The sequence below is a fragment of the Zea mays genome, chromosome 10, assembly GCF_902167145.1.
Source record: "Zea mays cultivar B73 chromosome 10, Zm-B73-REFERENCE-NAM-5.0, whole genome shotgun sequence".
Lineage (NCBI taxonomy): Eukaryota > Viridiplantae > Streptophyta > Magnoliopsida > Poales > Poaceae > Zea > Zea mays.
This window is the reverse complement of record NC_050105.1, coordinates 98,914,657-98,925,379: the sequence shown is the minus strand read 5'-3', so window position 1 is coordinate 98,925,379 and position 10,723 is coordinate 98,914,657. Positions and strand designations below refer to the sequence as shown.

The 10,723-nt window shown below is 43.2% G+C and overlaps 1 pseudogene across 3 annotated transcripts; it reads right to left on the bottom strand.

Moving 5' to 3' along the window:
- Window positions 1-6,718: 6,718 nt before the first annotated feature.
- LOC100194001 (L10-interacting MYB domain-containing protein pseudogene) lies at window positions 6,719-8,332 on the bottom strand (annotated as a pseudogene). Of its 3 annotated transcripts, NR_147962.1 has the most exons (3): window positions 8,024-8,254; window positions 7,314-7,539; window positions 6,774-7,010 (listed from the first exon to the last, which is right to left on the bottom strand). The product of NR_147962.1 is annotated as a L10-interacting MYB domain-containing protein pseudogene, transcript variant 3 (transcript). The 3 variants fall into 3 exon arrangements; NR_147961.1 differs by lacking the exon at window positions 7,314-7,539 and having other exon boundaries at window positions 6,768-7,064; window positions 8,024-8,332; NR_147960.1 differs by having other exon boundaries at window positions 6,719-8,279.
- Window positions 8,333-10,723: the final 2,391 nt, after the last annotated feature.

Genomic DNA, 10,723 nt, shown 5'->3' with positions numbered 1-10,723 from the left:
CCAAGTATGGGCTTTATGAACACATAGTTATGTCCTTCGGTCTGACGAATGCGCCAGCTTTCTTTATGTACTTGATGAATAGTGTATTCATGTACTATCTCGACAAATTCGTAGTGGTGTTCATCGATGATATCCTCATATATTCTTAGAATGAGGAGGAACATCAAGAGCATTTGAGGAAGGTGTTGCAGAGGCTACGGGATTGTCAATTGTATGCCAAGCTGAGCAAATGTGAGTTCTGGATCAGCAAAATCCTGTTCTTGGGTCATATCATAAAACGAGATGGATTATCTGTGGATCCGAAAAAGGTGGCAGATATTCTGGACTGAAAGCACCAAGAGATGTCCGAGGAATCAAGAGTTTCATTGGAATGGCCAGCTACTATCAACGTTTCATTGAAGGCTTCTCCAAGATTGCCAGACCAATGACAGGCCTGCTATCGAAGAAAGTTGAATTCAAGTGGACACAGAGTGCTAAGAGTCCTTTGAAACACTGAAGAAGAAGTTGACCACAACACCCGTGTTGATTCTACCTGGTGTTCACAAGCCATTCTCAGTATATTGTGATGCTTCGTACACTAGTCTGGGATGTGTGCTAATGCAAGAAGGGAGAGTAGTGGTGTACTCGTCCTGACAGTTGAAGATTCATGAGAGAAACTATTCAACACATGACCTGGAATTGGCAGCAGTGGTTCATCCACTGAAGACCTGGAGGCACTATTTGTATGGGCATAAGTGTGATGTTTACATGGACCATAAGAGTCTCAATTATATATTCACCCAATCAGAGTTAAACATGCGGCAATGAAGATGACTAGAATTAATCAAAGACTATGAGCTGGAGATACATTATCACCTAGGCAAAGCTAACGTGGTTGTAGATGCCTTGAGCAGGAAAAGCCAAGTCAACATGATGGCTGCTCATCCGATGCCATACGAGCTAGCGAAGGAATTCAACAGGTCGAGTCTCGAATTTCTAAACAGGACCCAAGGAGTGACAGTTGAGCTGGAACCCACTCTAGAACGAGATATCAAAGATGGGCAGAAAAATGCTGAGAAGATCAATGAAATTCAACAATTGGTTCTAGATGGAAAAGGCAATGACTTCCGGGAAGACGTAGAAGGCGTAGTATAATTCAAGGATAGGATGTGCGTTCCTGACATCAAATCGATTCGGGAGCTGATTCTCAAGGAAGCTCATGAGACGGCTTATTCCATACACCCTAGCAGCGAGAAGATGTACCAAGACCTGAAGTAAATATTATGGTGATACGGTATAAAAAGGGAGATCGCAGAGTATGTTGCCATATGCGACAATTGTCAGAGAATTAAGGCGGAGCATCAAAGGTTCGCGGGATTGTTGCAGCCATTGCAGATTCCGCAATGGAAGTGGGATGACATTGGGATGGACTTTATAGTCGGTCTGCCTCGCACTCGAGCTGGTTATGACTCCATCTGGGTAGATGTGGACCGCTTAACAAAGGCAACTCAATTCATACCAGTCAAGACCACCTATAATAGCGTAGTGTTGGCAGAGCTATATATGTCCCGGATTGTATGCTTGCATGGTGTTCCAAAGAAGATAGTGTCCGACCGGGGAACCCAATTCACTTCCCATTTTTGGCAGCAGTTGCATGAAGCTTTAGGCATGCATTTGAAGTTCAGTTCAGCTTATGACCCGCAAATGGATGGTCAGACTGAAAGAACCAACCAGATCCTAGAAGACATGTTGAGGGCTTGTGCTTTGCAAGACAAATCAGGTTGGGACAAAAGGCTACCTTATGCAGAGTTCTACATAACAGTTGTCAGGCTAGTTTTAAGATGTCACCGTTTCAAGCACTCTATGGGAGGAATTATCGAACTCCGTTGCATTGGGACCAGCCCGTCGAAAGGCAGGTGTTCCGTACAGACATTTTGCTTGAAGCCGAGGAGAATATCAGAATGGTTTGAGAGAATCTGAAGACAGCGCAGTCCAGACATCGAAGCTATGCCGACACTAGAAGAAGAGAGCTGAATTTCAATGTGGGAGATTATGTTTACCTGAAGGTGTCACCGATCAGAGGAATCAAAAGGTTCAGAGCCAAGGGCAAGCTAGCACCTCGATACATCGGACCGTACCAGATCTAGGCAAGACGTGGAGAAGTGGCATATCATCTCAGCCTACCAGAAAGTCTATTGTCCGTGCATGATGTGTTCCATGTTTCTCAGCTGAAGAAGTGTTTGCGAGTACCAGAAGAGCAATTGACAACCGAGGATCTCAAAGTTCAAGAAGACTTGACATATATCAAGAAGCCAACTCAGATTCTGGAGATAGCAGATAGAGTCACTCGAAGAAGCACCATCAGAATGTGTAAAGTCAAGTGGGGCCACCATTCAGAGGAAGAAGCAATTTGGGAAAGAGAAGATGATCTGAAAGCCAAATATCCTGAGCCCTTTTCTAGCCAACCCTGAATCTCGAGGATGAGATTCTTTTTAAGGGGGATAAGTTTGTAACACCTTGAATTTGGGGGTATAAAATTTCTTCTCTAATACCTGCCAAATTCAGGTGTTACTCCTTTTCTCAACTCTATAGTTTTTTTCCTTTTCTATTCTCTTTAATAGGATTTTGGGTTAATTATGTGAGAGATATATTATTTTCTTTAGAATATTAAAACTTAGGGGAGATACGAATGTTTGCATCATGCTGAGCTTAAACTTTGTTTTTTGTTGATGCATATGCTTGAAATATTTGAATTTGAATTGTGGTTTGATTTGATTTGAAATCCATAGAGAAAATAAAAAGAAAAGGGATTAGAAATTCAAAGGAAAAAGGAAAACTCAAATCAGCCCAAAGCAGCCCAGCTCGACCCAGCCCCATGCGTGCGCGCCCGCTCTCCCTCTGACAGGCGGACCCCGCATGTCGGCGCCAGCCCCCGCGCGCGTGCTTGCTCCCTCTCTCCCTCTGCCCGGTGAGACCAATCTCTCGGTGCTGGTTTCCCTTGTGCGTGCGTCCCGTTCTCTCTCTGTCCTATGGGCCCGCCTCGTCAGCATTGTTGCCCGTTCCCCTCACGCGCGCGCCTGTGCCTCTGTGCCGTGGGCCAGCCCTGTGAGCTCTGCCTTCCCCGCGAACCGCCCTGACCCACGCGCCCACGCATGCCGAGAAGACCAACCATGTCGCCTGCCCATGCGCCCTAGCTCCTTTTTGAGCCCCGCCCACACCCGCTCTCTCTCCCCTGCCTCATTTCGCCCACGCTCACCCTCTCTCGCGCCCGCCGTGCCGACTGTCCAGTCCACCAGGAGTCGCGCCAAGCCTTCCCGAGCGCCGTCCTGAGGTGAGGAACTCGCACCCGTGCTCTGGTTACCTTAATTCCGCCCCGTCATAGTTAAATTGTGCTCGCCAAAGCTCAGCCGCGCTAGCTCGCCGCACCCACGCGACATCCTACCAAATTAGCCCCGTCCCGAGCCCCGGTTGTGGCGCATAGAATTCCCCTTCCCTTGCTAGAGCTAGTCCGGGCCTTAGCGTGCCCGATTGCCCCTCCCCGAGGCCGAGATTCCTCGCCAGAGTTACCCCGACCCGCCCGGAGCATTCCCTCTGTCGTTCCCTCGTCTTCGGTCCGATTCTCGTGGCTGGATCCCCGCCAGTGAGTTCGTCGGGTCCTCCTCGCCATTTTTGGCCAACTCTGGCGACCCAGACCCCTGGAGGCCACGTCTGCCCTGTCTCTGGCGACCCCGCCGCCGGGGACAGGAGTGGCGCCGGTCACCGAGCCGTTAACCCCCTGTGCACCAGATCGTAATCGTTCCCTGATCCAACGATCCAGATCGCTGGGTACCGGTTCACGCACGCGCTATGCCCTTGGGCCTCACCTATCGGTTGTCTGCGTCCCCTGGCACTGGGCCCGATCGGTCAGCCCGCTCCCCCCAGCACTGACCTCCCTGGCCCGCCTGTCAGCGCTCATCCGCGCACCCGTGCGCGCGCTCACGCTCAGATCTAATCTCGGCTGAGAGCGGCAGATACCCCTTCGGCTGGCTGTTTTGTAAAAGAGACCCCGATTTCTTAGAAAACAACTTGTAGTCCTGTTTTCTTGCGCACAGACCTCTGGTTTCTTGCAGAGAAGCCCCTGGACTTTATTTTAATCATAGAAATAGGTCTAATTTAGTGTTTTTGAATTCCAAACTTGTTTAATTCATATCTTTTTCATATGAACTCCAAATTGGGTGGTTCAAATTGAAAAATGTTCATAAAATTATTCTCTATCTGTTTAGATTATAATCACTCACTGTTTGCATGTCTTAATTTTATGGCTAGACTATAGGTTAATTTAAAGTGAAGGAATATTTATTAAAGAGAGAATAAAAGTAAAACCCTAATGAATAGTTAAGTGGTTAACTTTGTGAAATTCGTCCCATGTAATATATGATCCCACCTATGGATTAACTTTGGTAATTCATTAAGATAGCTATAGTTAAGTTATGTAGTCCATGAGATAGGCAGTACTTAGAGAACAACAGACCACTAAGTATACTAACCCACCATAGAACCTGGTGTTCACCCTGTTACATATGCTTAGTGTACTATTTATTTGTCATTTTCCAAATGTGATGAATGAATGATTGCTTTGCGTAGACAACGAGCAGTCCAAGGTTTCCGAGTGTGTTGCAGGAGACTTCCCTCAGCAGCAACCTGGTAAAGGCAAGTGTCCTCTGACCCATTATGTCCTACTTACTTTATAATTCACTGTCCCACATACCATGATCAACCTAAGGATTGACTAGCTTTGTATTTACCTTGTCCTTGATTACCTTTTGGGTTATTTTGGTTAGCTTTATGCTAGTGCTTTACTTTAATCAACGAACATGATGAGAACATTTATGATACGATGATGTTATCTTGATTATGATGATGAACTTGTGGTACTTTAGGGGACTCAGGCTGTTTCCTGAGTACCTCTCCATAAGGACCTATTCGTTGAGAGACCACCCGGGATAATAGTACAACCATAAGGGTAGAATGGGATGCCCTTAGCTGATTAATTGCATGAACTTGGGGTGTAGTTGGCTTTGTTGTTGTGCCATCAATGGTGGTCGGGGCATAGTGCTTGCTCCGTTAAGGGTGGGTACCGAGGTTCATTCGATTTGGTTTTGTTAGTCACCCACCTTAGGGAGGAGCACTGTGTTTATACGATTAGCGAAACATAATGAGCAACTATACACTAGGGGAATCTTTGTAAAGGCTACGTAGTGGTACCCTGCCAGGCCACCTAGGTAGTGGTCAATGGTGAGTAGTGCTCCTCGGGCAGAAAGGGAATCACGGCTCGTGAGTAAAGTGTGTAACCTCTTCAAAGTGTCAAGAACTGGTATATCGGGCGTGCTCACGGTTAAGAGCAGCCTTGGGATCCTCTTTGATTAGAATAATTTTGGATACTTTTATGATGATGGTAAATGGTGATGACTATCTTTATGGTATTTTGGTATTTCCTCTTGGAGAGAGTGCCACTTAGGTAATAACTTGGGTTAATTACTAAAATTTGGCTTTCTACTAGTAATAAATACCTGACCAACTAAAAGCAACTGCTTTAAGCTTAACTTTACATACAGCTAGTTCACTTTAGCCAAATGGGACATTTGCTGAGTATGTTGATGTGTACTCACCCTTGCTTTAAAAACCACCCAACCCTATGTTGTCCCCATTGCAATCAGTGCTCAGGAGAAGATGAAGGCAACATGGAGAATTTTCAGGAGTTTCAGGACTTCGACGAGTTCTAGTCGTGTTTAGTGGAAAACCCCCGGTCAGCTGCCTGTGAAGGCCTTATCATTCTACGTTTCGTATCCGCACTTTGATTATGATTATGACTTAAGTTAATGACTCAGTGGATGTCTTGGACATCTTGATGTAATAAAGTACTATCTCTGCTATTATTTGAGCAATGTGTGACGATGTCCAACTATGTAATCATTGTGTACGTGTGTTTCTGATCCTGGCACGTACATGGTTTGCTTTTGGTTTGCCTTCTAAAACCGGGTGTGACAATATACAACAAAAAATATGGAGGATCTTCACCTGCAATCACTTCGAAACATCTTCACTCTTCGTCGGCAATCACTTCGAAATACCTTGTTCGTTTAGCTTTGACTTTCCTGTGCATCTTTTTATGTCTTAAATTGAACATGCACTAAGAGCAAACTTATTAGAACACTTTTATATGTTTTGTCCATTAATCACCAAAACCCTCAAGATGTTGATTGCACTTACAATGAGCTAGTCCAATGGGTTGGAACGACCATCATATGACTCAACTAGGGGAGGCTTGAATTTTTTGGGTCAGCTAACACGACTCAATTGACCCAAAAATGCTTTGATGATGGAACCTCAAAGAGTACTTGGTAAATGATCTGACTAGACCCAAGTAGGGACCTCATAGTGTGAATCATCAAGTTTGCCTTTGTAACTGTCGTATCACAAATTGGACACCTGGTGGCGTCCATGCCATGCATGTAGCGGATGGCATCGATCTGATTCGACACGGTGGTCCCTGACCCAGAGGGGGTCTGAGTCCCCTCTTAGGGCTCCTTTGGATGCTTGGGAACAAAATACACATGGGTTTATACTCCGTAGGGAATTTCCACCCTACACTAGACACCCCTGTCCCACTAGTTAATTAGAACCCTCTAGGGGTGATTTTACCTGATGTCCATTTGGGAGACATAGAGATTAAAATCCTGACCAACAAAAAACATAGAAAAACAGGAAAAAACAAAGAATTCTAAAATGTTGTTACAATCCACAAAATTGGTAGCAAGGATAAACTTTGTTCGGTATAAATACGTGAATCGAACAAAACATTCCATACAAATTCAAATTACATAAATTGCCACAAGGCAGAAGGCACTCCAAAGTTAACGATTCCAAAGTTCATACAGGTGGTTCTCATGCCAATCTTCACAACAATGTCCCAAAAATGGATGACGACCTGCAAGCAGGCTAGTGTAAATCCAGTACAATATGTCCACCTTGTAAGTACCATCAGCAGACACCTTGTAAGTACCATCAGCAGACATGATTCAAAGAAGTCAAAATGTAGATTAGGCCTACAATTAGATAAAATTCAAACAATTACATAAAATTGTGCAAACAGAAAACTAAAGCAGCAACAGGTAGCATCGACTGTAGGTAGAGTTTGCTATACTGCTCATAGATCCTTGTGTAGATGTATTGATGTTTTTCAATTGAATACTTTTCAAGTTTCTATGAGTTTTTTTATTTTCTATGAAATTCAAATATAAAACATGGTAAATATGTTAATTGACTAGAAATACAAACACATGAAAGTAAGTTACCTTCGGAGTGCTTTTGCCCTTGACCCATAACAAATGAACCTTTTTAATTCTTGAAGTTCATAAAAAATTCTCTATTGATCTCATACTTTAGCACATTGTTGCCTGTGTCCTTTCCTCATCTGAAAGAATCGATTCTAGAAGATCCAAACACCGCTTGATAGAATAGTCACATGCTGACTTAGTTGTCTCATTGGGTTCATTCATAAAAATTTTGGGTTGTTTTGTCCTAATGTTTCCACATAATTTTACAGAACTCAGTATGAATAAACATGGAAATATAATGCCTATTCTAAAAAGATATGTAACAACACAACAAACTAAAAATATTAAATCCATTACTTCCGTATAGCTCATTGGAAATTGGCCAGCCATTTAGATAACTAAGTGTCAGATTGATCAATGGCTAAATTAAATAAACCCAACCGATCCCTCAGATGGAGCAAACTAGACAGCAGACTGGACCCTACATACTCAATAGATACGTACGACTCGACCAAACTCCTTTGCTTGGAGAAGAAACACTACTTGTTTCTCCTAGTTTGAGCGAACAGACAAAGGAAAAATACGAATCATGGTAAAATCTAGCGAAAGGAACAGACAAAGGGAAAATACGAATCATGGTAAAATCTAGCGAAAGGAAAAAAAGGTTGTAGTGTGTAGCATATGACGTGTGTGATACTTGGTCAGGTCAGCCTCGTAGTAGTGCCTACCTCGCTAGGATCCAAGCTCGGTCACCGCTGTAAATGCACATGAGCTCGGTTCAGATGGCGATGGTAGTAGTGCCGACAAGTCCCGACGATGAAGAGAATAGCGACGAGCACCAGCAGCGTATGGATGGAGCATGTGGGGATTAAAGGCGATGCAACGTGGACACGTGAGCAGCAGCGGATCTCAAGATGCACCGGCGATGCAAACCCTAGCCGCCGCCATGCTGGCTGCCTGGCTGCTATGGAGGAGACAAGCGAGATGAGAGATCCACGGGAATCAGAAACGCGAGCCCGGACAAGTTTTTTTCCTTCCCCGTGTATCAGCAAGGGTGGAGCTAAAAGGACCCGTGGCAAATTCGGCCCATGTCGCATCCAAATGGGAGCATGTGATAGCTTGGAAAGGGAATACGCGGGCCTTATTGCCCCCGTGGATTGGACCGGGATCCCTGCAGGGAATTGGTTATCCAAAGGAGCCCTAGAGAGCATTAGGGGAGTTGTTCAAGAGTGTCTCGCCGATGAATCTGATTGTCAGGAGCGTGCCCTGACTCAGGCCCAACTACATCCTATGAGGATTCGACATTGGTCTGGATCGATCCTAGAGCCATAGGAGCATCTGCGCATGTCGCTATGTAAACTAGCATCTTATGGATCTTCTCCAAGTCCTCATGGGCCTACACGTCATCATGTGGTAGTAGTGGAGTGATCCTATCCAATTGGTGCTTGGTTGTCATTGTGTTCTTTGTCAGTGAAACGTAAACTTCTTGGCCCTAAAAGTCGACCATCTAGATCTGGTCATGGGCATCTCGGTCATGTCAGCACTGTTCATCCTAAATCTTCTGTCTTCTTGTCGTTTGGTCGTTGTTGTCGCTTCCATGGTTGGAGGGTAGATTCTCTTGGCGTCCAAAATCGACCATGAGCATGAGACGAGTCCCCAAGTAATAAGAGTCAAAGTACGAGTCGTAGTTGCCATCTGAATCGACACAATGTTTGAGTCCGAACAATTGTTGTGTTGGAAGCCAAACCAAAGTGCAGATTGGATCAGTTTGATCCCAAACTCCCTGTGCCAATGTAACCAGGGCGTTAGATACTAGCCTCGAGGCCTCGAGGGTATTGTAAAAGATTTCCCCTTCATGTGCAAAGCTCATGGCTGTCATCAGATCTACAATGATCAACACGACTTCCCCTACCTAGCGTGTCAATTATCAAGAAATATTCAATAGTGATATATGGGGTGGGTCACAAGATCAAGAACTTAAAGTCATTACACAAGGGTCTTGGAGATTTAGACACGTCCGAGCTCTCAATGTGAGATAATACCTTATGTTCTATGTGGTGCGGTGTCTATTACATATGCATGTAATCGGATGATCTGTCCTTGAAGAGCACTGCCGCTCCCTTTTATAGTCTACGAAGGTGTGGTTGGTTACAAAAAGTTATCTAGTCGCTAGCTAGATGAGATCGGCTTAACCGGTCCCTTCCTATAAAGGGATGCTAATATCTATATAGGCTATATTTACAAAGATATCATTTTTATCTAATAGAATCACATATTATTATCTTCCCTTATTTATACCGGGTGGACAAAACTTTATTCTGACATATGGAACGAGCCGTTGGATGCTAAGTTCAATTTATTGGAGACTGAATCCGAGTCCTTGGAATGAGTCAAGTCCTTCAGTCCATCAGTTAGACTATCTCCAACAACTTATCCATCACCGTACCCATATTCAACTCCACGTGCGAATAGTGCAGTCTAGAACAATATCAAAACAATATTTTAGGTAAACTATAGATAAACTGTTGGACATAGTCATATCGTCATCTTTGTTGAACTATCCATGGACACCCCTAATATACATCTTTAACAACTTGAAAAGTCGTCAAATGAGTCATTATTGAAATATATAAGTTAGAAAAGATTATAATATTTTAAAATTGTTTAATTTAAAAAGGTTTTATAATATTTACAAAATCCTAAAATGAGCACCAAATATTTTCTTTTAAAAGAGATTATAATATTTTAAAAAATCCTGAAACCAATCATTAATAAATGTTTACTTTAAAAAGGTAATGGATCGTGATCCAAATATTTGTTCACAAAATGATAGGACACTAAATAAATTTTAGTTTAAAAATTCATAGAAATAGGATCCGATTCTAATACTAATCCGATTCTAATACTAATCTGATTCATCCCTAAAATCATATAGTGTAAAATTTAGAGCCTATTGTCACCTTATGTGAGGCTCATCTTTGTTAGGGGTCTTCTTCTCTATCGAAGGTCCTCAAGACAGATAAATTGTCTATAAATAAAAAGATTGAATGTCGAAGCTACAACGAGCATGCATAAAGCGTCAAAGGATGATAGCTTCGGCTTAAGGTGGTTACGAAGGTCAAACATAATGTTAAGCCGGAGAGGAAAAGACTAGTTAATACCTGATGTTTTGAATTAGGATTATGTGTATACGTTAAGGTCATAAATGTATTTTTGCCCGGACTGCGTCCTGTTCCTATAAATAGTTGAACAGTGTCCACTGTACTGTTCACACCATAATTGATATCGCACTCTCATCTTCTCCTTCGAGCAAGCCGAAGGTATTAATGTAATGTACGTTATATATCAGTTTGTTAATATAGGATATGGATATTAAAATTTGCTTAAATAATGAATACAAAATAAATGAAAAATATAATGTTACATAT